Source organism: Pseudophryne corroboree, unplaced genomic scaffold, assembly GCF_028390025.1.
Source record: "Pseudophryne corroboree isolate aPseCor3 unplaced genomic scaffold, aPseCor3.hap2 scaffold_144, whole genome shotgun sequence".
Taxonomy (NCBI): domain Eukaryota; kingdom Metazoa; phylum Chordata; class Amphibia; order Anura; family Myobatrachidae; genus Pseudophryne; species Pseudophryne corroboree.
Window position 1 is genome coordinate 1,250,017 of NW_026968068.1, and position 24,553 is coordinate 1,274,569.

General features: G+C 44.1%; 14 non-coding genes and 1 pseudogene across 14 annotated transcripts; all 15 read left to right on the forward strand.

Annotated features, from left to right (window-relative positions):
- Positions 1-5: 5 nt before the first annotated feature.
- Positions 6-169, forward strand: LOC134997177 (U1 spliceosomal RNA). Its single transcript, XR_010199727.1, has one exon. It is a non-coding gene; the product is annotated as a U1 spliceosomal RNA (small nuclear RNA).
- Positions 170-321: 152 nt separating this feature from the next.
- Positions 322-484, forward strand: LOC134997328 (U1 spliceosomal RNA). Its single transcript, XR_010199861.1, has one exon. It is a non-coding gene; the product is annotated as a U1 spliceosomal RNA (small nuclear RNA).
- Positions 485-1,099: 615 nt separating this feature from the next.
- LOC134997124 (U1 spliceosomal RNA) lies at positions 1,100-1,263 on the forward strand. The gene has a single exon (XR_010199677.1). It is a non-coding gene; the product is annotated as a U1 spliceosomal RNA (small nuclear RNA).
- Positions 1,264-1,415: 152 nt separating this feature from the next.
- LOC134997360 (U1 spliceosomal RNA) lies at positions 1,416-1,578 on the forward strand. The gene has a single exon (XR_010199890.1). It is a non-coding gene; the product is annotated as a U1 spliceosomal RNA (small nuclear RNA).
- Positions 1,579-2,249: 671 nt separating this feature from the next.
- On the forward strand, positions 2,250-2,413 carry LOC134996987 (U1 spliceosomal RNA). Its single transcript, XR_010199544.1, has one exon. It is a non-coding gene; the product is annotated as a U1 spliceosomal RNA (small nuclear RNA).
- A 152-nt stretch (positions 2,414-2,565) lies between these two features.
- Positions 2,566-2,728, forward strand: LOC134997391 (U1 spliceosomal RNA). The gene has a single exon (XR_010199912.1). It is a non-coding gene; the product is annotated as a U1 spliceosomal RNA (small nuclear RNA).
- Positions 2,729-3,400: 672 nt separating this feature from the next.
- On the forward strand, positions 3,401-3,564 carry LOC134997178 (U1 spliceosomal RNA). The gene has a single exon (XR_010199728.1). It is a non-coding gene; the product is annotated as a U1 spliceosomal RNA (small nuclear RNA).
- A 153-nt stretch (positions 3,565-3,717) lies between these two features.
- LOC134997329 (U1 spliceosomal RNA) lies at positions 3,718-3,880 on the forward strand. The gene has a single exon (XR_010199862.1). It is a non-coding gene; the product is annotated as a U1 spliceosomal RNA (small nuclear RNA).
- Positions 3,881-4,551: 671 nt separating this feature from the next.
- LOC134997014 (U1 spliceosomal RNA) lies at positions 4,552-4,715 on the forward strand. Its single transcript, XR_010199570.1, has one exon. It is a non-coding gene; the product is annotated as a U1 spliceosomal RNA (small nuclear RNA).
- Positions 4,716-4,867: 152 nt separating this feature from the next.
- Positions 4,868-5,031, forward strand: LOC134997368 (U1 spliceosomal RNA). Its single transcript, XR_010199892.1, has one exon. It is a non-coding gene; the product is annotated as a U1 spliceosomal RNA (small nuclear RNA).
- Positions 5,032-5,702: 671 nt separating this feature from the next.
- LOC134996903 (U1 spliceosomal RNA) lies at positions 5,703-5,866 on the forward strand. Its single transcript, XR_010199463.1, has one exon. It is a non-coding gene; the product is annotated as a U1 spliceosomal RNA (small nuclear RNA).
- A 152-nt stretch (positions 5,867-6,018) lies between these two features.
- Positions 6,019-6,160, forward strand: LOC134997364 (U1 spliceosomal RNA; annotated as a pseudogene).
- Positions 6,161-6,855: 695 nt separating this feature from the next.
- LOC134997181 (U1 spliceosomal RNA) lies at positions 6,856-7,019 on the forward strand. Its single transcript, XR_010199730.1, has one exon. It is a non-coding gene; the product is annotated as a U1 spliceosomal RNA (small nuclear RNA).
- Positions 7,020-7,171: 152 nt separating this feature from the next.
- LOC134997297 (U1 spliceosomal RNA) lies at positions 7,172-7,334 on the forward strand. Its single transcript, XR_010199832.1, has one exon. It is a non-coding gene; the product is annotated as a U1 spliceosomal RNA (small nuclear RNA).
- A 674-nt stretch (positions 7,335-8,008) lies between these two features.
- LOC134997166 (U1 spliceosomal RNA) lies at positions 8,009-8,172 on the forward strand. The gene has a single exon (XR_010199716.1). It is a non-coding gene; the product is annotated as a U1 spliceosomal RNA (small nuclear RNA).
- Positions 8,173-24,553: the final 16,381 nt, after the last annotated feature.

Below are 24,553 nucleotides of genomic sequence, written 5' to 3' on the forward strand. Positions count from 1 at the left end.
AAATCATACTTATTTTGCATAGGAGAGACCATGGTCATGAAGATTATTCTCCCAGTGTGAGGTTCATTCATTGCATTCTGGGTATGCTGACCCCTGTGATTTCCCCAAATGTGGGAAACTCGACAGCATTATTTGTGGTAGTGGGGGACTGTGTTTGTGTTTTCCTCTGGTCAGCTCTGGTAAAAGTCAGATTTCTTTGTCTCAGATCTTCCTCTAGCCTTGTTCTTCTTTTGAGAATTCCCTTGTGCTGCCTCAGTTGGATCTCCTTCACTTGACAGGGGGGTACCCGAGCAGCGACCCTCCCCAGCTCTAGCCCAACTCCTACTTACCTGCCAGGTGAGATACTATGATCACGTAGGTGCTTCTCCCAGGGCAAGGCTCACCCATTGCACTCTGGGTGTGCTGCTCCTGCGATTTCCCCAAATGTGGGAAACTTGACTGCATAATTTGTGTTTCCCCTGGTCGGCTCTCGTATAATTCAGATCTCTTTGTCTCAGGTCTCTCTCCAGCCTAGTTTGCTGTCTGTTTCCACTTCTCTTTTCTTAAGTGCCTTCCAATGCACAATGCAAACTACAGGTAGTGCTGCAGGGCCCACACCCTTTTACTTGCCGTACAGAGCAGCTCTGGAGCTGTTACAGTGCCCAGCTGCTGCAAGAAATCAGCTTGAATGCTTCAGGGGCTGGGGCATAGCAAACATGAGCCCCACACCGAAGGAGGGTGGGGGTGTTTAATGCGAACTAAGGGTCATCCAAGCGCCGCAAAAGGCCGCCATGCCCTGCATACCCCTTTTCTCTTTTCATATGCAGATGAGGGTTCCAGCCAACTTTGGCCCACTGCTTGGATGACATCACCGTATGCAAATCCGTCTTCTGCAGAACTTCCCCCAGGAATGCTTGTACTAGTTGTTGCATTTGGTTTATTGTTTGCGGGTGCTTCAGTATTAGGCAGCCTTCTGCCCTCCCATGTTCATCTGAAAATATGTGTTCTCCCTGCAGTTGTTGTCCCCAGATGGGAGTTCCCTTGTGCTGCCTCAGTTGAATCTCCTTTACTTGACAGAGATGTGCCTGAGCAGCGGCCCTCCCCAGCCCTATCCCAAATCATACTTATTTTGCATAGGAGATACCATGGTCATGAAGATTGTTCTCCGAGGGTGAGGTTCATTCATTGCATTTTGGGTATGCTGACCCCTGTGATTTCCCCAAATGTGGGAAACTCAACTGCATTATTTGTGGTAGTGGGGGACTGTGTTTGTGCTTTCCTCTGGTCAGCTCTGGTAAAAATCAGATTTCTTTATATCAGATCTTCCTCTAGCCTTGTTCTTCTTTCGAGAGTTCCCTTGTGCTGCCTCAGTTGGATCTCTTTCACTTGAGAGGGGGGTGCCCGAGCAGCGACCCTCCCCAGCTCTAGCCCAACTCCTACTTACCTGCCAGGTGAGATACTATGATCATGAAGGTGCTTCTCCCAGGGCAAGGCTCACCCATTGCACTCTGGTTGTGCTGCCCCTGCGATTTCCCCAAATGTGGGAAACTTGACTGCATAATTTGTGTTTCCCTTGGTCATCTCTCGTATAATTCAGATCTCTTTGTCTCAGGTCTCTCTCCAGCCTAGTTTGCTGTCTGTTTCCACTTCTCTTTTCTTGAGCCGCTCCCTTCTATGCCCTTGCGCACTATCCTGACTTCTCCCGTCTGCTTACTTCGTGCCTTCCAACGCACAATGCAAACTACAGGTAGTGCTGCAGGGCCCACACCCTTTTACTTGCCTTACAGAGCAGCTCTGGAGCAGTTACAGTGCCCAGCTGCTGAAAGAAATCAGCTTGAATGCTTCAGGGGCTGGGGCATAGCCAACATGAGCCCCACACCGAAGGAGGGTGGAGGTGTGTAATGCGAACTAGGGGTCATCCAAGCGCCGCAAAAGGCCGCCATGCCCTGCACGCCCCTTTTCTCTTTTCATATGCAGACGAGGGTTGAAGCCAACTTTGACCCACTGCTTGGATGGCATCACCATATGCAAATCCATCTGCTGCAGGCCTTCCCCCAGGAATGCTTGCACTAGTTGTTGCATTTGGTTTGTTGTTTGGGGGTGCTTCAGTATTAGGCAGCCTTCTGCCCTCCCATGTTCATCTGAAAATATGTGTTCTCCCTGCAGTTGTTGTCCCCAGATGAGAGTTCCCTTGTGCTGCCTCAGTTGAATCTCCTTTACTTGACAGAGATGTGCCTGAGCAGCGGCCCTCCCCAGCCCTATCCCAAATCATACTTATTTTGCATAGGAGAGACCATGGTCTTGAAGATTGTTCTCCCAGGGTGAGGTTCATTCATTGCATTCTGGGTATGCTGACCCCTGTGATTTCCCCAAATGTGGGAAACTCAACTGCATTATTTGTGGTAGTGGGGGACTGTGTTTGTGCTTTCCTCTGGTCAGCTCTGGTAAAAGTCAGATTTCTTTGTTTCAGATCTTCCTCTAGCCTTGTCCTTCTTTCGAGAGTTCCCTTGTGCTGCCTCAGTTGGATCTCCTTCACTTGACAGGGGGGTGCCCGTGCAGCGACTCTCCCCAGCTCTAGCCCAACTTCTACTTACCTGCCAGGTGAGATACTATAATCATGAAGGTGCTTCTCCCAGGGCAAGGCTCACCCATTGCACTCTGGATGTGCTGCCCCTGCGATTTCCCCTAATGTGGGAAACTTGACTGCATAATTTGTGTTTCCCCTGGTCGGCTCTCGTATAATTCAGATCTCTTTGTCTCAGGTCTCTCTCCAGCCTAGTTTGCTGTCTGTTTCCACTTCTCTTTTCTTAAGCCGCTCCATTCTATGGCCTTGCGCACTATCCTTACTTCTCCCGTCTGCTTACTTTGTGCCTTCCAATGCACAATGCAAACTACAGGTAGTGCTGCAGGGCCCACACCCTTTTACTTGCCGTACAGAGCAGCTCTGGAGCAGTTACAGTGCCCAGCTACTGCAAGAAATCAGCTTGAATGCTTCAGGGGCTGGGGCATAGCCAACATGAGCCCCACACCGAAGGAGGGTGGAGGTGTTTAATGCGAACTAGGGGTCATCCAAGCGCCGCAAAAGGCCGCCATGCCCTGCACGCCCCTTTTCTCTTTTCATATGCAGACGAGGGTTGAAGCAAACTTTGACCCACTGCTTTGGATGACATCACCATATGCAAATCCATCTGCTGCAGGCCTTCCCCCAGGAATGCTTGCACTAGTAGTTGCATTTGGTTTGTTGTTTGGGGGTGCTTCAGTATTAGGCAGCCTTCTGCCCTCCCATGTTCATCTGAAAATATGTGTTCTCCCTGCAGTTGTTGTCCCCAGATGAGAGTTCCCTTATGCTGCCTCAGTTGAATCTCCTTTACTTGACAGAGATGTGCCTGAGCAGCGGCCCTCCCCAGCCCTATCCCAAATCATACTTATTTTGCATAGGAGAGACCATGGTCATGAAGATTATTCTCCCAGTGTGAGGTTCATTCATTGCATTCTGGGTATGCTGACCCCTGTGATTTCCCCAAATGTGGGAAACTCGACAGCATTATTTGTGGTAGTGGGGGACTGTGTTTGTGTTTTCCTCTGGTCAGCTCTGGTAAAAGTCAGATTTCTTTGTCTCAGATCTTCCTCTAGCCTTGTTCTTCTTTCGAGAATTCCCTTGTGCTGCCTCAGTTGGATCTCCTTCACTTGACAGGGGGGGTACCCGAGCAGCGACCCTCCCCAGCTCTAGCCCAACTCCTACTTACCTGCCAGGTGAGATACTATGATCACGTAGGTGCTTCTCCCAGGGCAAGGCTCACCCATTGCACTCTGGGTGTGCTGCTCCTGCGATTTCCCCAAATGTGGGAAACTTGACTGCATAATTTGTGTTTCCCCTGGTCGGCTCTCGTATAATTCAGATCTCTTTGTCTCAGGTCTCTCTCCAGCCTAGTTTGCTGTCTGTTTCCACTTCTGTTTTCTTGAGCCGCTCCCTTCTATGCCCTTGCGCACTATCCTGACTTCTCCCGTCTGCTTACTTTGTGCCTTCCAACGCACAATGCGAACTACAGGTAGTGCTGCAGGGCCCACACCCTTTTACTTGCCGTACAGAGCAGCTCTGGAGCTGATACAGTGCCCAGCTGCTGCAAGAAATCAGCTTGAATGCTTCAGGGGCTGGGGCATAGCCAACATGAGCCCCACACCGAAGGAGGGTGGAGGTATTTAATGCGAACTAGGGGTCATCCAAGCACCGCAAAAGGCCGCCATGCCCTGCATAACCCTTTTCTCTTTTCATATGCAGATGAGGGTTCCAGCCAACTTTGGCCCACTGCTTGGATGACATCACCGTATGCAAATCCGTCTTCTGCAGACCTTCTCCCAGGAATGCTTTTACTAGTTGTTACATTTGGTTTGTTGTTTGGGGGTGCTTCAGTATTAGGCAGCCTTCTGCCCTCCCATGTTCATCTGAAAATATGTGTTCTCCCTGCAGTTGTTGTCCCCAGATGAGAGTTCCCTTGTGCTGCCTCAGTTGAATCTCCTTTACTTGACAGAGATGTGCCTGAGCAGCGGCCCTCCCCAGCCCTATCCCAAATCATACTTATTTTGCATAGGAGATACCATGGTCATGAAGATTGTTCTCTCAGGGTGAGGTTCATTCATTGCATTCTGGGTATGCTGACCCCTGTGATTTCCCCAAATGTGGGAAACTCGACTGCATTATTTGTGGTAGTGGGGGACTGTGTTTGTGCTTTCCTCTGGTCAGCTCTGGTAAAATACAGATTTCTTTGTCTCAGATCTTCCTCTAGCCTTGTTCTTTTTTCGAGAGTTTCCTTGTGCTGCCTCAGTTGGATCTCCTTCACTTGACAGGGGGGTGCCCGAGCAGCGACCCTCCCCAGCTCTAGCCCAACTCCTACTTACCTGCCAGGTGAGATACTATGATCAGGAAGGTGCTTCTCCCAGGGCAAGGCTCACCCATTGCACTCTGGGTGTGCTGCTCCTACGATTTCCCCAAATGTGGGACACTTGACTGCATAATTTGTGTTTCCTCTAGTCGGCTACTCGTATAATTCAGATCTCTTTGTCTCAGGTCTCTCTCCAGCCTAGTTTGCTGTCTGTTTCCACTTCTCTTTTCTTGAGCCCCTGCCTTCTATGCCCTTGTGCACTCTCCTGACTTCTCCTGTCTGCTTACTTTGTGCCTTCCAACGCACAATGCGAACTACAGGTAGTGCTGCAGGGCCCACACCCTTTTACTTGCCTTACAGAGCAGCTCTGGAGCTGTTACAGTGCCCAGCTGCTGCAAGAAATCAGCTTGAATACTTCAGGGGCTGGGGCATAGCCAACATGAGCCCCACACCGAAGGAGAATGGAGGTGTTTAATGCGAACTAGGGGTCATCCAAGCACCGCAAAAGGCCGCCATGCCCTGCATAACCCTTTTCTCTTTTCATATGCAGATGAGGGTTCCAGCCAACTTTGGCCCACTGCTTGGATGACATCACCGTATGCAAATCCGTCTTCTGCAGACCTTCTCCCAGGAATGCTTTTACTAGTTGTTGCATTTGGTTTGTTGTTTGGGGGTGCTTCAGTATTAGGCAGCCTTCTGCCCTCCCATGTTCATCTGAAAATATGTGTTCTCCCTGCAGTTGTTGTCCCCAGATGAGAGTTCCCTTGTGCTGCCTCAGTTGAATCTCCTTTACTTGACAGAGATGTGCCTGAGCAGCGGCCCTCCCCAGCCCTATCCCAAATCATACTTATTTTGCATAGGAGAGACCATGGTCATGAAGATTGTTCTCCCAGGGTTAGGTTCATTCATTGCATTCTGGGTATGCTGACCCCTGTGATTTCCCCAAATGTGGGAAACTCAACTGCATTATTTGTGGTAGTGGGGGACTGTGTTTGTGCTTTCCTCTGGTCAGCTCTGGTAAAAGTCAGATTTCTTTGTCTCAGATCTTCCTCTAGCCTTGTTCTTCTTTCGAGAGTTCCCTTGTGCTGCCTCAGTTGGATCTCCTTCACTTGACAGGGGGGTGCCCGAGCAGCGACCCTCCCCAGCTCTAGCCCAACTCCTACTTACCTGCCAGGTGAGATACTATGATCATGTAGGTGCTTCTCCCAGGGCAAGGCTCACCCATTGCACTCTGGGTGTGCTGCCCCTGCGATTTCCCCAAATGTGGGAAACTTGACTGCATAATTTGTGTTTCCCCTGGTCGGCTCTCATATAATTCAGATCTCTTTGTCTCAGGTCTCTCTCCAGCCTAGTTTGCTGTCTGTTTCCACTTCTTTTTTCTTGAGCCCCTCCATTCTATACCCTTGTGGACTCTCCTGACTTCTCCTCCTGTCTGCTTACTTTGTGCCTTCCAACGCACAATGCAAACTACAGGTAGTGCTGCAGGGCCCACACCCTTTTACTTGCTTTACAGAGCAGCTCTGGAGCTGTTACAGTGCCCAGCTGCTGCAAGAAATCAGCTTGAATGCTTCAGGGGCTGGGGCATAGCCAACATGAGCCCCACACCGAAGGAGGGTGGAGGTGTTTAATGCGAACTAGGGGTCATCCAAGCACCGCAAAAGGCCGCCATGCCCTGCACACCCCTTTTTTATTTTCATATGCAGACGAGGGTTGAAGCCAACTTTGACCCACTGCTTGGATGACATCACCATATGCAAATCCATCTGTGGCAGGCCTTCCCCCAGGAATGCTTGCACTAGTTGTTGCATTTGGTTTGTTGTTTGGGGGTGCTTCAGTATTAGGCAGCCTTCTGCCCTCCCATGTTCATCTGAAAATATATGTTCTCCCTGCAGTTGTTGTCCCAAGATGAGAGTTCCCTTGTGCTGCCTCAGTTGAATCTCCTTTACTTGACAGAGATGTGCATGAGCAGCGGCCCTCCCCAGCCCTATTCCAAATCATACTTATTTTGCATAGGAGATACCATGGTCATGAAGATTTTTCTCCCAGGGTGAGGTTCATTCATTGCATTTTGGGTATGCTGACCGCTGTGATTTCCCCAAATGTGGGAAACTTGACTGCATTATTTGTGGTAGTGGGAGACTGTGTTTGTGCTTTCCTCTGGTCAGCTCTGGTAAAAGTCAGATTTCTTTGTCTCAGATTTTCCTTTAGCCTTATTCTTCTTTCGAGAGTTCCCTTGTGCTGCCTCAGTTTGATCTCCTTCACTTTACAGGGGGGTACACGAGCAGCGACCCTCCCCAGCTCTAGCCCAACTCCTACTTACCTGCCAGGTGAGATACTATGATCATGAAGGTGCTTCTCCCAGGGCAAGGCTCACCCATTGTACTCTGGGTGTGCTGCTCCTGCGATTTCCCCAAATGTGGGAAACTTGACTGCATAATTTGTGTTTCCCCTGGTCGGCTCTCGTATAATTCAGATCTCTTTGTCTCAGGTCTCTCTCCAGACTAGTTTGCTGTCTGTTTCCACTTCTCTTTTCTTCAGCCGCTCCCTTCTATACCCTTGTGCACTATCCTGACTTCTCCTCCCGTCTGCTTACTTTGTGCCTTCCAATGCACAATGCAAACTACAGGTAGTGCTGCAGGGCCCACACCCTTTTACTTGCCTTACAGAGCAGCTCTGGAGCTGTTACAGTGCCCAGCTGCTGCAAGAAATCAGCTTGAATGCTTCAGGGGCTGGGGCATAGCCAACATGAGCCCCACACCGAAGGAGGGTGGAGGTGTTTAATGCAAACTAGGGGTCAGACAAGCGCCGCAAAAGGCCACCATGCCCTGCACGCCCCTTTTCTGTTTTCATATGCAGACGAGGGTTGAAGCCAACTTTGACCCACTGCTTGGATGACATCACCATATGCAAATCCATCTGCGGCAGGCCTTCCCCCAGGAATGCTTGCACTAGTTGTTGCATTTGGTTTGTTGTTTGGGGGTGCTTCAGTATTAGGCAGCCTTCTGCCCTCCCATGTTTATCTGAAAATATGTGTTCTCCCTGCAGTTGTTGTCCCCAGATGAGAGTTCCCTTGTGCTGCCTCAGTTGAATCTCCTTAACTTGACAGAGATATGCCTGAGCAGCGGCCCTCCCCAGCTCTATCCCAAATCATACTTATTTTGCATAGGAGATACCATGGTCATGAAGATTATTCTCCCAGGGTGAGGTTCATTCATTGCATTCTGGGTATGCTGACCCCTGTGATTTCCCTTAATGTGGGAAACTTGACTGCTTTATTTGTGGTAGTGGGGGACTGTGTTTGTGTTTTCCTCTGGTCAGCTCTGGTAAAAGTCAGATTTCTTTGTTTCAGATCTTCCTCTAGCCTTGTTCTTCTTTCGAGAGTTCCCTTGTGCTGCCTCAGTTGGATCTCCTTCACTTGACAGGGGGGTGCCCGAGCAGAGACCCTCCCCAGCTCTAGCCTCATCTACACGACATAGCCCTGAATTTTCCAATGCGCAGCTCTTTGCAAAAGAGAGATATTGGCAAGGAAAAGCTGTCTTGTACCATTGCATTTTTCTCCCAAACGAAGGGCACTAGAAAGAAAATTTTAAAGCCTCCTGTTAGGCCATCATCTACACGACATAGCCCTGAATTTTCCAATGCGCAGCTCTTTGCAAAAGAGAGATATTGGCAAGGAAAAGCTGTCTTGTACCTTTGCATTTTTCTCCCAAACGAAGGTCACTAGAAAGAAAATTTTAAAGCCTCCTGTTAGGCCATCATCTACACGACATAGCCCTGAATTTTCCAATGCGCAGCTCTTTGCAAAAGAGAGATATTGGCAAGGAAAAGCTGTCTTGTACCATTGCATTTTTCTCCCAAACGAAGGGCACTAGAACGAAAATTTTAAAGCCTCCTGTTAGGCCATCATCTACACGACATAGCCCTGAATTTTCCAATGCGCAGCTCTTTGCAAAAGAGAGATATTGGCAAGGAAAAGCTGTCTTGTACCTTTGCATTTTTCTCCCAAACGAAGGTCACTAGAAAGAAAATTTTAAAGCCTCCTGTTAGGCCATCATCTACACGACATAGCCCTGAATTTTCCAATGCGCAGCTCTTTGCAAAAGAGAGATATTGGCAAGGAAAAGCTGTCTTGTACCATTGCATTTTTCTCCCAAACGAAGGACACTAGAAAGAAAATTTTAAAGCCTCCTGTTAGGCCATCATCTACACGACATAGCCCTGAATTTTCCAATGCGCAGCTCTTTGCAAAAGAGAGATATTGGCAAGGAAAAGCTGTCTTGTACCATTGCATTTTTCTCCCAAACGAAGGACACTAGAAAGAAAATTTTAAAGCCTCCTTTTAGGCCATCATCTACACGACATAGCCCTGAATTTTCCAATGCGCAGCTCTTTGCAAAAGAGAGATATTGGCAAGGAAAAGCTGTCTTGTACCATTGCATTTTTCTCCCAAACGAAGGACACTAGAAAGAAAATTTTAAAGCCTCCTGTTAGGCCATCATCTACACGACATAGCCCTGAATTTTCCAATGCGCAGCTCTTTGCAAAAGAGAGATATTGGCAAGGAAAAGCTGTCTTGTACCATTGCATTTTTCTCCCAAACGAAGGACACTAGAAAGAACATTTTAAAGCCTCCTGTTAGGCCATCATCTACACGACATAGCCCTGAATTTTCCAATGCGCAGCTCTTTGCAAAAGAGAGATATTGGCAAGGAAAAGCTGTCTTGTACCTTTGCATTTTTCTCCCAAACGAAGGACACTAGAAAGAAAATTTTAAAGCCTACTGTTAGGCCATCATCTACACGACATAGCCCTGAATTTTCCAATGCGCAGCTCTTTGCAAAAGAGAGATATTGGCAAGGAAAAGCTGTCTTGTACCTTTGCATTTTTCTCCCAAACGAAGGTCACTAGAAAGAAAATTTTAAAGCCTCCTGTTAGGCCATCATCTACACGACATAGCCCTGAATTTTCCAATGCGCAGCTCTTTGCAAAAGAGAGATATTGGCAAGGAAAAGCTGTCTTGTACCATTGCATTTTTCTCCCAAACGAAGGACACTAGAAAGAATATTTTAAAGCCTCCTGTTAGGCCATCATCTACACGACATAGCCCTGAATTTTCCAATGCGCAGCTCTTTGCAAAAGAGAGATATTGGCAAGGAAAAGCTGTCTTGTACCTTTGCATTTTTCTACCAAACGAAGGTCACTAGAAAGAAAATTTTAAAGCCTCGTTAGGCCATCATCTACACGACATAGCCCTGAATTTTCCAATGCGTAGCTCTTTGCAAAAGAGAGATATTGGCAAGGAAAAGCTGTCTTGTACCATTGCATTTTTCTCCCAAACGAAGGGCACTAGAAAGAAAATTTTAAAGCCTCCTGTTAGGCCATCATCTACACGACATAGCCCTGAATTTTCCAATGCGCAGCTCTTTGCAAAAGAGAGATATTGGCAAGGAAAAGCTGTCTTGTACCTTTGCATTTTTCTCCCAAACGAAGGTCACTAGAAAGAAAATTTTAAAGCCTCCTGTTAGGCCATCATCTACACGACATAGCCCTGAATTTTCCAATGCGCAGCTCTTTGCAAAAGAGAGATATTGGCAAGGAAAAGCTGTCTTGTACCTTTGCATTTTTCTCCCAAACGAAGGTCACTAGAAAGAAAATTTTAAAGCCTCCTGTTAGGCCATCATCTACACGACATAGCCCTGAATTTTCCAATGCGCAGCTCTTTGCAAAAGAGAGATATTGGCAAGGAAAAGCTGTCTTGTACCATTGCATTTTTCTCCCAAACGAAGGACACTAGAAAGAAAATTTTAAAGCCTCCTGTTAGGCCATCATCTACACGACATAGCCCTAAATTTTCCAATGCGCAGCTCTTTGCAAAAGAGAGATATTGGCAAGGAAAAGCTGTCTTGTACCTTTGCATTTTTCTCCCAAACGAAGGTCACTAGAAAGAAAATTTTAAAGCCTCCTGTTAGGCCATCATCTACACGACATAGCCCTGAATTTTCCAATGCGCAGCTCTTTGCAAAAGAGAGATATTGGCAAGGAAAAGCTGTCTTGTACCATTGCATTTTTCTCCCAAACGAAGGGCACTAGAAAGAAAATTTTAAAGCCTCCTGTTAGGCCATCATCTACACGACATAGCCCTGAATTTTCCAATGCGCAGCTTTTTGCAAAAGAGAGATATTGGCAAGGAAAAGCTGTCTTGTACCTTTGCATTTTTCTCCCAAACGAAGGTCACTAGAAAGAAAATTTTAAAGCCTCCTGTTAGGCCATCATCTACACGACATAGCCCTGAATTTTCCAATGCGCAGCTCTTTGCAAAAGAGAGATATTGGCAAGGAAAAGCTGTCTTGTACCATTGCATTTTTCTCCCAAACGAAGGACACTAGAAAGAAAATTTTAAAGCCTCCTGTTAGGCCATCATCTACACGACATAGCCCTGAATTTTCCAATGCGCAGCTCTTTGCAAAAGAGAGATATTGGCAAGGAAAAGCTGTCTTGTACCATTGCATTTTTCTCCCAAACGAAGGACACTAGAAAGAACATTTTAAAGCCTCCTGTTAGGCCATCATCTACACGACATAGCCCTGAATTTTCCAATGCGCAGCTCTTTGCAAAAGAGAGATATTGGCAAGGAAAAGCTGTCTTGTACCTTTGCATTTTTCTCCCAAACGAAGGTCACTAGAAAGAAAATTTTAAAGCCTCCTGTTAGGCCATCATCTACACGACATAGCCCTGAATTTTCCAATGCGCAGCTCTTTGCAAAAGAGAGATATTGGCAAGGAAAAGCTGTCTTGTACCATTGCATTTTTCTCCCAAACGAAGGACACTAGAAAGAAAATTTTAAAGCCTCCTGTTAGGCCATCATCTACACGACATAGCCCTGAATTTTCCAATGCGCAGCTCTTTGCAAAAGAGAGATATTGGCAAGGAAAAGCTGTCTTGTACCATTGCATTTTTCTCCCAAACGAAGGACACTAGAAAGAAAATTTTAAAGCCTACTGTTAGGCCATCATCTACACGACATAGCCCTGAATTTTCCAATGCGCAGCTCTTTGCAAAAGAGAGATATTGGCAAGGAAAAGCTGTCTTGTACCTTTGCATTTTTCTCCCAAACGAAGGTCACTAGAAAGAAAATTTTAAAGCCTCCTGTTAGGCCATCATCTACACGACATAGCCCTGAATTTTCCAATGCGCAGCTCTTTGCAAAAGAGAGATATTGGCAAGGAAAAGCTGTCTTGTACCATTGCATTTTTCTCCCAAACGAAGGACACTAGAAAGAATATTTTAAAGCCTCCTGTTAGGCCATCATCTACACGACATAGCCCTGAATTTTCCAATGCGCAGCTCTATGCAAAAGAGAGATATTGGCAAGGAAAAGCTGTCTTGTACCTTTGCATTTTTCTACCAAACGAAGGTCACTAGAAAGAAAATTTTAAAGCCTCCTGTTAGGCCATCATCTACACGACATAGCCCTGAATTTTCCAATGCGCAGCTCTTTGCAAAAGAGAGATATTGGCAAGGAAAAGCTGTCTTGTACCTTTGCATTTTTCTCCCAAACGAAGGTCACTAGAAAGAAAATTTTAAAGCCTCCTGTTAGGCCATCATCTACACGACATAGCCCTGAATTTTCCAATGCGCAGCTCTTTGCAAAAGAGAGATATTGGCAAGGAAAAGCTGTCTTGTACCATTGCATTTTTCTCCCAAACGAAGGACACTAGAAAGAATATTTTAAAGCCTCCTGTTAGGCCATCATCTACACGACATAGCCCTGAATTTTCCAATGCGCAGCTCTTTGCAAAAGAGAGATATTGGCAAGGAAAAGCTGTCTTGTACCTTTGCATTTTTCTACCAAACGAAGGTCACTAGAAAGAAAATTTTAAAGCCTCCTGTTAGGCCATCATCTACACGACATAGCCCTGAATTTTCCAATGCGTAGCTCTTTGCAAAAGAGAGATATTGGCAAGGAAAAGCTGTCTTGTACCTTTGCATTTTTCTCCCAAACGAAGGACACTAGAAAGAAATTTTTAAAGCCTCCTGTTAGGCCATCATCTACACGACATAGCCCTGAATTTTCCAATGCGCAGCTCTTTGCAAAAGAGAGATATTGGCAAGGAAAAGCTGTCTTGTACCATTGCATTTTTCTCCCAAACGAAGGGCACTAGAAAGAAAATTTTAAAGCCTCCTGTTAGGCCATCATCTACACGACATAGCCCTGAATTTTCCAATGCGCAGCTCTTTGCAAAAGAGAGATATTGGCAAGGAAAAGCTGTCTTGTACCTTTGCATTTTTCTCCCAAACGAAGGTCACTAGAAAGAAAATTTTAAAGCCTCCTGTTAGGCCATCATCTACACGACATAGCCCTGAATTTTCCAATGCGTAGCTCTTTGCAAAAGAGAGATATTGGCAAGGAAAAGCTGTCTTGTACCTTTGCATTTTTCTCCCAAACGAAGGACACTAGAAAGAAAATTTTAAAGCCTCCTGTTAGGCCATCATCTACACGACATAGCCCTGAATTTTCCAATGCGCAGCTCTTTGCAAAAGAGAGATATTGGCAAGGAAAAGCTGTCTTGTACCATTGCATTTTTCTCCCAAACGAAGGGCACTAGAAAGAAAATTTTAAAGCCTCCTGTTAGGCCATCATCTACACGACATAGCCCTGAATTTTCCAATGCGCAGCTCTTTGCAAAAGAGAGATATTGGCAAGGAAAAGCTGTCTTGTACCTTTGCATTTTTCTCCCAAACGAAGGTCACTAGAAAGAAAATTTTAAAGCCTCCTGTTAGGCCATCATCTACACGACATAGCCCTGAATTTTCCAATGCGCAGCTCTTTGCAAAAGAGAGATATTGGCAAGGAAAAGCTGTCTTGTACCTTTGCATTTTTCTCCCAAACGAAGGTCACTAGAAAGAAAATTTTAAAGCCTCCTGTTAGGCCATCATCTACACGACATAGCCCTGAATTTTCCAATGCGCAGCTCTTTGCAAAAGAGAGATATTGGCAAGGAAAAGCTGTCTTGTACCTTTGCATTTTTCTCCCAAACGAAGGTCACTAGAAAGAAAATTTTAAAGCCTCCTGTTAGGCCATCATCTACACGACATAGCCCTGAATTTTCCAATGCGCAGCTCTTTGCAAAAGAGAGATATTGGCAAGGAAAAGCTGTCTTGTACCTTTGCATTTTTCTCCCAAACGAAGGTCACTAGAAAGAAAATTTTAAAGCCTCCTGTTAGGCCATCATCTACACGACATAGCCCTGAATTTTCCAATGCGCAGCTCTTTGCAAAAGAGAAATATTGGCAAGGAAAAGCTGTCTTGTACCATTGCATTTTTCTCCCAAACGAAGGACACTAGAAAGAAAATTTTAAAGCCTCCTGTTAGGCCATCATCTACACGACATAGCCCTAAATTTTCCAATGCGCAGCTCTTTGCAAAAGAGAGATATTGGCAAGGAAAAGCTGTCTTGTACCTTTGCATTTTTCTCCCAAACGAAGGTCACTAGAAAGAAAATTTTAAAGCCTCCTGTTAGGCCATCATCTACACGACATAGCCCTGAATTTTCCAATGCGCAGCTCTTTGCAAAAGAGAGATATTGGCAAGGAAAAGCTGTCTTGTACCATTGCGTTTTTCTCCCAAACGAAGGACACTAGAAAGAAAATTTTAAAGCCTCCTGTTAGGCCATCATCTACACGACATAGCCCTTAATTTTCCAATGCGCAGCTCTTTGCAAAAGAGAGATATTGGCAAGGAAAAGCTGTCTTGTACCTTTGCATTTTTCTCCCAAACGAAGGACACTAGAAAGAAAATTTTAAAGCCTCCTGTTAGGCCATCATCTACACGACATAGCCCTGAATTTTCCAATGCGCAGCTCTTTGCAAAAGAGAGATATTGGCAAGGAAAAGCTGTCTTGTACCATTGCATTTTTCTCCCAAACGAAGGACACTAGAAAGAAAATTTTAAAGCCTCCTTTTAGGCCATCATCTACACGACATAGCCCTGAATTTTCCAATGCGCAGCTCTTTGCAAAAGAGAGATATTGGCAAGGAAAAGCTGTCTTGTACCATTGCATTTTTCTCCCAAACGAAGGACACTAGAAAGAAAATTTTAAAGCCTCCTGTTAGGCCATCATCTACACGACATAGCCCTGAATTTTCCAATGCGCAGCTCTTTGCAAAAGAGAGATATTGGCAAGGAAAAGCTGTCTTGTACCTTTGCATTTTTCTACCAAACGAAGGTCACTAGAAAGAAAATTTTAAAGCCTCCTGTTAGGCCATCATCTACACGACATAGCCCTGAATTTTCCAATGCGCAGCTCTTTGCAAAAGAGAGATATTGGCAAGGAAAAGCTGTCTTGTACCTTTGCATTTTTCGCCCAAACGAAGGTCACTAGAAAGAAAATTTTAAAGCCTCCTGTTAGGCCATCATCTACACGACATAGCCCTGAATTTTCCAATGCGCAGCTCTTTGCAAAAGAGAGATATTGGCAAGGAAAAGCTGTCTTGTACCATTGCATTTTTCTCCCAAACGAAGGACACTAGAAAGAAAATTTTAAAGCCTCCTGTTAGGCCATCATCTACACGACATAGCCCTGAATTTTCCAATGCGCAGCTCTTTGCAAAAGAGAGATATTGGCAAGGAAAAGCTGTCTTGTACCTTTGCATTTTTCTACCAAACGAAGGTCACTAGAAAGAAAATTTTAAAGCCTCCTGTTAGGCCATCATCTACACGACATAGCCCTGAATTTTCCAATGCGCAGCTCTTTGCAAAAGAGAGATATTGGCAAGGAAAAGCTGTCTTGTACCTTTGCATTTTTCTCCCAAACGAAGGTCACTAGAAAGAAAATTTTAAAGCCTCCTGTTAGGCCATCATCTACACGACATAGCCCTGAATTTTCCAATGCGCAGCTCTTTGCAAAAGAGAGATATTGGCAAGGAAAAGCTGTCTTGTACCATTGCATTTTTCTCCCAAACGAAGGACACTAGAAAGAATATTTTAAAGCCTCCTGTTAGGCCATCATCTACACGACATAGCCCTGAATTTTCCAATGCGCAGCTCTTTGCAAAAGAGAGATATTGGCAAGGAAAAGCTGTCTTGTACCTTTGCATTTTTCTACCAAACGAAGGTCACTAGAAAGAAAATTTTAAAGCCTCCTGTTAGGCCATCATCTACACGACATAGCCCTGAATTTTCCAATGCGTAGCTCTTTGCAAAAGAGAGATATTGGCAAGGAAAAGCTGTCTTGTACCTTTGCATTTTTCTCCCAAACGAAGGACACTAGAAAGAAAATTTTAAAGCCTCCTGTTAGGCCATCATCTACACGACATAGCCCTGAATTTTCCAATGCGCAGCTCTTTGCAAAAGAGAGATATTGGCAAGGAAAAGCTGTCTTGTACCATTGCATTTTTCTCCCAAACGAAGGGCACTAGAAAGAAAATTTTAAAGCCTCCTGTTAGGCCATCATCTACACGACAGAGCCCTGAATTTTCCAATGCGCAGCTCTTTGCAAAAGAGAGATATTGGCAAGGAAAAGCTGTCTTGTACCTTTGCATTTTTCTCCCAAACGAAGGTCACTAGAAAGAAAATTTTAAAGCCTCCTGTTAGGCCATCATCTACACGACATAGCCCTGAATTTTCCAATGCGCAGCTCTTTGCAAAAGAAAGATATTGGCAAGGAAAAGCTGTCTTGTACCTTTGCATTTTTCTCCCAAACGAAGGTCACTAGAAAGAAAATTTTAAAGCCTCCTGTTAGGCCATCATCTACACGACATAGCCCTGAATTTTCCAATGCGCAGCTCTTTGCAAAAGAGAAATATTGGCAAGGAAAAGCTGTCTTGTACCATTGCATTTTTCTCCCAAACGAAGGACACTAGAAAGAAAATTTTAAAGCCTCCTGTTAGGCCATCATCTACACGACATAGCCCTAAATTTTCCAATGCGCAGCTCTTTGCAAAAGAGAGATATTGGCAAGGAAAAGCTGTCTTGTACCTTTGCATTTTTCTCCCAAACGAAGGTCACTAGAAAGAAAATTTTAAAGCCTCCTGTTAGGCCATCATCTACACGACATAGCCCTGAATTTTCCAATGCGCAGCTCTTTGCAAAAGAGAGATATTGGCAAGGAAAAGCTGTCTTGTACCATTGCGTTTTTCTCCCAAACGAAGGACACTAGAAAGAAAATTTTAAAGCCTCCTGTTAGGCCATCATCTACACGACATAGCCCTGAATTTTCCAATGCGCAGCTCTTTGCAAAAGAGAGATATTGGCAAGGAAAAGCTGTCTTGTACCATTGCATTTTTCTCCCAAACGAAGGACACTAGAAAGAAAATTTTAAAGCCTCCTTTTAGGCCATCATCTACACGACATAGCCCTGAATTTTCCAATGCGCAGCTCTTTGCAAAAGAGAGATATTGGCAAGGAAAAGCTGTCTTGTACCATTGCATTTTTCTCCCAAACGAAGGACACTAGAAAGAAAATTTTAAAGCCTCCTGTTAGGCCATCATCTACACGACATAGCCCTGAATTTTCCAATGCGCAGCTCTTTGCAAAAGAGAGATATTGGCAAGGAAAAGCTGTCTTGTACCTTTGCATTTTTCTCCCAAACGAAGGTCACTAGAAAGAAAATTTTAAAGCCTCCTGTTAGGCCATCATCTACACGACATAGCCCTGAATTTTCCAATGCGCAGCTCTTTGCAAAAGAGAGATATTGGCAAGGAAAAGCTGTCTTGTACCATTGCATTTTTCTCCCAAACGAAGGACACTAGAAAGAATATTTTAAAGCCTCCTGTTAGGCCATCATCTACACGACATAGCCCTGAATTTTCCAATGCGCAGCTCTTTGCAAAAGAGAGATATTGGCAAGGAAAAGCTGTCTTGTACCTTTGCATTTTTCTACCAAACGAAGGTCACTAGAAAGAAAATTTTAAAGCCTCCTGTTAGGCCATCATCTACACGACATAGCCCTGAATTTTCCAATGCGTAGCTCTTTGCAAAAGAGAGATATTGGCAAGGAAAAGCTGTCTTGTACCTTTGCATTTTTCTCCCAAACGAAGGACACTAGAAAGAAAATTTTAAAGCCTCCTGTTAGGCCATCATCTACACGACATAGCCCTGAATTTTCCAATGCGCAGCTCTTTGCAAAAGAGAGATATTGGCAAGGAAAAGCTGTCTTGTACCATTGCATTTTTCTCCCAAACGAAGGGCACTAGAAAGAAAATTTTAAAGCCTCCTGTTAGGCCATCATCTACACGACATAACCCTGAATTTTCCAATGCGCAGCTCTTTGCAAAAGAGAGATATTGGCAAGGAAAAGCTGTCTTGTTCCATTGCATTTTTCTCCCAAACGAAGGACACTAGAAAGAAAATTTTAAAGCCTCCTGTTAGGCCATCATCTACACGACATAGCCCTGAATTTTCCAATGCGCAGCTCTTTGCAAAAGAGAGATATTGGCAAGGAAAAGCTGTCTTGTACCTTTGCATTTTTCTACCAAACGAAGGTCACTAGAAAGAAAATTTTAAAGCCTCCTGTTAGGCCATCATCTACACGACATAGCCCTGAATTTTCCAATGCGTAGCTCTTTGCAAAAGAGAGATATTGGAAAGGAAAAGCTGTCTTGTACCTTTGCATTTTTCTCCCAAACGAAGGTCACTAGAAAGAAAATTTTAAAGCCTCCTGTTAGGCCATCATCTACACGACATAGCCCTGAATTTTCCAATGCGCAGCTCTTTGCAAAAGAGAGATATTGGCAAGGAAAAGCTGTCTTGTACCTTTGCATTTTTCTCCCAAACGAAGGTCACTAGAAAGAAAATTTTAAAGCCTCCTGTTAGGCCATCATCTACACGACATAGCCCTGAATTTTCCAATGCGCAGCTCTTTGCCAAAGAGAGATATTGGCAAGGAAAAGCTGTCTTGTACCTTTGCATTTTTCTCCCAAACGAAGGTCACTAGAAAGAAAATTTTAAAGCCTCCTGTTAGGCCATCATCTACACGACATAGCCCTGAATTTTCCAATGCGCAGCTCTTTGCAAAAGAGAGATATTGGCAAGGAAAAGCTGTCTTGTACCATTGCATTTTTCTCCCAAACGAAGGACACTAGAAAGAAAATTTTAAAGCCTCCTGTTAGGCCATCATCTACACGACATAGCCCTGAATTTTCCAATGCGCAGCTCTTTGCAAAAGAGAGATATTGGCAAGGAAAAGCTGTCTTGTACCATTGCATTTTTCTCCCAAACGAAGGTCACTAGAAAGAAAATTTTAAAGCCTCCTGTTAGGCCATCATCTACACGACATAGCCCTGAATTTTCCAATGCGCAGCTCTTTGCAAAAGAGAGATATTGGCAAGGAAAAGCTGTCTTGTACCATTGCATTTTTCTCCCAAACGAAGGGCACTAGAAAGAAAATTTTAAAGCCTCCTGTTAGGCCATCATCTACACGACATAACCCTGAATTTTCCAATGCGCAGCTCTTTGCAAAAGAGAGATATTGGCAAGGAAAAGCTGTCTTGTTCCATTGCATTTTTCTCCCAAACGAAGGACACTAGAAAGAAAATTTTAAAGCCTCCTGTTAGGCCATCATCTACACGACATAGCCCTGAATTTTCCAATGCGCAGCTCTTTGCAAAAGAGAGATATTGGCAAGGAAAAGCTGTCTTGTACCTTTGCATTTTTCTACCAAACGAAGGTCACTAGAAAGAAAATTTTAAAGCCTCCTGTTAGGCCATCATCTACACGACATAGCCCTGAATTTTCCAATGCGTAGCTCTTTGCAAAAGAGAGATATTGGAAAGGAAAAGCTGTCTTGTACCTTTGCATTTTTCTCCCAAACGAAGGACACTAGAAAGAAAATTTTAAAGCCTCCTGTTAGGCCATCATCTACACGACATAGCCCTGAATTTTCCAATGCGCAGCTCTTTGCAAAAGAGAGATATTGGCAAGGAAAAGCTGTCTTGTACCATTGCATTTTTCTCCCAAACGAAGGGCACTAGAAAGAAAATTTTAAAGCCTCCTGTTAGGCCATCATCTACACGACATAGCCCTGAATTTTCCAATGCGCAGCTCTTTGCAAAAGAGAGATATTGGCAAGGAAAAGCTGTCTTGTACCTTTGCATTTTTCTCCCAAACGAAGGTCACTAGAAAGAAAATTTTAAAGCCTCCTGTTAGGCCATCATCTACACGACATAGCCCTGAATTTTCCAATGCGCAGCTCTTTGCCAAAGAGAGATATTGGCAAGGAAAAGCTGTCTTGTACCTTTGCATTTTTCTCCCAAACGAAGGTCACTAGAAAGAAAATTTTAAAGCCTCCTGTTAGGCCATCATCTACACGACATAGCCCTGAATTTTCCAATGCGCAGCTCTTTGCAAAAGAGAGATATTGGCAAGGAAAAGCTGTCTTGTACCATTGCATTTTTCTCCCAAACGAAGGACACTAGAAAGAAAATTTTAAAGCCTCCTGTTAGGCCATCATCTACACGACATAGCCCTGAATTTTCCAATGCGCAGCTCTTTGCAAAAGAGAGATATTGGCAAGGAAAAACTGTCTTGTACCTTTGCATTTTTCTCCCAAACGAAGGACACTAGAAAGAAAATTTTAAAGCCTCCTGTTAGGCCATCATCTACACGACATAGCCCTGAATTTTCCAATGCGCAGCTCTTTGCAAAAGAGAGATATTGGCAAGGAAAAGCTGTCTTGTACCTTTGCATTTTTCTCCCAAACGAAGGTCACTAGAAAGAAAATTTTAAAGCCTCCTGTTAGGCCATCATCTACACGACATAGCCCTGAATTTTCCAATGCGCAGCTCTTTGCAAAAGAGAGATATTGGCAAGGAAAAGCTGTCTTGTACCATTGCATTTTTCTCCCAAACGAAGGACACTAGAAAGAACATTTTAAAGCCTCCTGTTAGGCCATCATCTACACGACATAGCCCTGAATTTTCCAATGCGCAGCTCTTTGCAAAAGAGAGATATTGGCAAGGAAAAGCTGTCTTGTACCTTTGCATTTTTCTCCCAAACGAAGGTCACTAGAAAGAAAATTTTAAAGCCTCCTGTTAGGCCATCATCTACACGACATAGCCCTGAATTTTCCAATGCGTAGCTCTTTGCAAAAGAGAGATATTGGCAAGGAAAAGCTGTCTTGTACCTTTGCATTTTTCTCCCAAACGAAGGACACTAGAAAGAAAATTTTAAAGCCTCCTGTTAGGCCATCATCTACACGACATAGCCCTGGATTTTCCAATGCGCAGCTCTTTGCAAAAGAGAGATATTGGCAAGGAAAAGCTGTCTTGTACCATTGCATTTTTCTCCCAAACGAAGGTCACTAGAAAGAAAATTTTAAAGCCTCCTGTTAGGCCATCATCTACACGACATAGCCCTGAATTTTCCAATGCGTAGCTCTTTGCAAAAGAGAGATATTGGCAAGGAAAAGCTGTCTTGTACCTTTGCATTTTTCTCCCAAATGAAGGACACTAGAAAGAAAATTTTAAAGCCTCCTGTTAGGCCATCATCTACACGACATAGCCCTGAATTTTCCAATGCGCAGCTCTTTGCAAAAGAGAGATATTGGCAAGGAAAAGCTGTCTTGTACCATTGCATTTTACTCCCAAACGAAGGACACTAGAAAGAACATTTTAAAGCCTCCTGTTAGGCCATCATCTACACGACATAGCCCTGAATTTTCCAATGCGCAGCTCTTTGCAAAAGAGAGATATTGGCAAGGAAAAGCTGTCTTGTACCATTGCATTTTTCTCCCAAACGAAGGACACTAGAAAGAACATTTTAAAGCCTCCTGTTAGGCCATCATCTACACGACATAGCCCTGAATTTTCCAATGCGCAGCTCTTTGCAAAAGAGAGATATTGGCAAGGAAAAGCTGTCTTGTACCTTTGCATTTTTCTCCCAAACGAAGGTCACTAGAAAGAAAATTTTAAAGACTCCTGTTAGGCCATCATCTACACGACATAGCCCTGAATTTTCCAATGCGTAGCTCTTTGCAAAAGAGAGATATTGGCAAGGAAAAGCTGTCTTGTACCTTTGCATTTTTCTCCCAAACGAAGGACACTAGAAAGAAAATTTTAAAGCCTCCTGTTAGGCCATCATCTACACGACATAGCCCTGAATTTTCCAATGCGCAGCTCTTTGCAAAAGAGAGATATTGGCAAGGAAAAGCTGTCTTGTACCATTGCATTTTTCTCCCAAACGAAGGACACTAGAAAGAAAATTTTAAAGCCTCCTGTTAGGCCATCATCTACACGACATAGCCCTAAATTTTCCAATGCGCAGCTCTTTGCAAAAGAGAGATATTGGCAAGGAAAAGCTGTCTTGTACCATTGCATTTTTCTCCCAAACGAAGGACACTAGAAAGAACATTTTAAAGCCTCCTGTTAGGCCATCATCTACACGACATAGCCCTGAATTTTCCAATGCGCAGCTCTTTGCAAAAGAGAGATATTGGCAAGGAAAAGCTGTCTTGTACCATTGCATTTTTCTCCCAAACGAAGGACACTAGAAAGAAAATTTTAAAGCCTCCTGTTAGGCCATCATCTACACGACATAGCCCTGAATTTTTTAATGCGCAGCTCTTTGCAAAAGAGAGATATTGGCAAGGAAAAGCTGTCTTGTACCTTTGCATTTTTCTCCCAAACGAAGGGCACTAGAAAGAACATTTTAAAGCCTCCTGTTAGGCCATCATCTACACGACATAGCCCTGAATTTTCCAATGCGCAGCTCTTTGCAAAAGAGAGATATTGGCAAGGAAAAGCTGTCTTGTACCATTGCATTTTTCTCCCAAACGAAGGACACTAGAAAGAACATTTTAAAGCCTCCTGTTAGGCCATCATCTACACGACATAGCCCTGAATTTTCCAATGCGCAGCTCTTTGCAAAAGAGAGATATTGGCAAGGAAAAGCTGTCTTGTACCTTTGCATTTTTCTCCCAAACGAAGGTCACTAGAAAGAAAATTTTAAAGCCTCCTGTTAGGCCATCATCTACACGACATAGCCCTGAATTTTCCAATGCGTAGCTCTTTGCAAAAGAGAGATATTGGCAAGGAAAAGCTGTCTTGTACCTTTGCATTTTTCTCCCAAACGAAGGACACTAGAAAGAAAATTTTAAAGCCTCCTGTTAGGCCATCATCTACACGACATAGCCCTGGATTTTCCAATGCGCAGCTCTTTGCAAAAGAGAGATATTGGCAAGGAAAAGCTGTCTTGTACCATTGCATTTTTCTCCCAAACGAAGGTCACTAGAAAGAAAATTTTAAAGCCTCCTGTTAGGCCATCATCTACACGACATAGCCCTGAATTTTCCAATGCGTAGCTCTTTGCAAAAGAGAGATATTGGCAAGGAAAAGCTGTCTTGTACCTTTGCATTTTTCTCCCAAATGAAGGACACTAGAAAGAAAATTTTAAAGCCTCCTGTTAGGCCATCATCTACACGACATAGCCCTGAATTTTCCAATGCGCAGCTCTTTGCAAAAGAGAGATATTGGCAAGGAAAAGCTGTCTTGTACCATTGCATTTTACTCCCAAACGAAGGACACTAGAAAGAACATTTTAAAGCCTCCTGTTAGGCCATCATCTACACGACATAGCCCTGAATTTTCCAATGCGCAGCTCTTTGCAAAAGAGAGATATTGGCAAGGAAAAGCTGTCTTGTACCATTGCATTTTTCTCCCAAACGAAGGACACTAGAAAGAACATTTTAAAGCCTCCTGTTAGGCCATCATCTACACGACATAGCCCTGAATTTTCCAATGCGCAGCTCTTTGCAAAAGAGAGATATTGGCAAGGAAAAGCTGTCTTGTACCTTTGCATTTTTCTCCCAAACGAAGGTCACTAGAAAGAAAATTTTAAAGACTCCTGTTAGGCCATCATCTACACGACATAGCCCTGAATTTTCCAATGCGTAGCTCTTTGCAAAAGAGAGATATTGGCAAGGAAAAGCTGTCTTGTACCTTTGCATTTTTCTCCCAAACGAAGGACACTAGAAAGAAAATTTTAAAGCCTCCTGTTAGGCCATCATCTACACGACATAGCCCTGAATTTTCCAATGCGCAGCTCTTTGCAAAAGAGAGATATTGGCAAGGAAAAGCTGTCTTGTACCATTGCATTTTTCTCCCAAACGAAGGACACTAGAAAGAAAATTTTAAAGCCTCCTGTTAGGCCATCATCTACACGACATAGCCCTAAATTTTCCAATGCGCAGCTCTTTGCAAAAGAGAGATATTGGCAAGGAAAAGCTGTCTTGTACCATTGCATTTTTCTCCCAAACGAAGGACACTAGAAAGAACATTTTAAAGCCTCCTGTTAGGCCATCATCTACACGACATAGCCCTGAATTTTCCAATGCGCAGCTCTTTGCAAAAGAGAGATATTGGCAAGGAAAAGCTGTCTTGTACCTTTGCATTTTTCTCCCAAACGAAGGGCACTAGAAAGAACATTTTAAAGCCTCCTGTTAGGCCATCATCTACACGACATAGCCCTGAATTTTCCAATGCGCAGCTCTTTGCAAAAGAGAGATATTGGCAAGGAAAAGCTGTCTTGTACCATTGCATTTTTCTCCCAAACGAAGGACACTAGAAAGAAAATTTTAAAGCCTCCTGTTAGGCCATCATCTACACGACATAGCCCTGAATTTTTTAATGCGCAGCTCTTTGCAAAAGAGAGATATTGGCAAGGAAAAGCTGTCTTGTACCTTTGCATTTTTCTCCCAAAC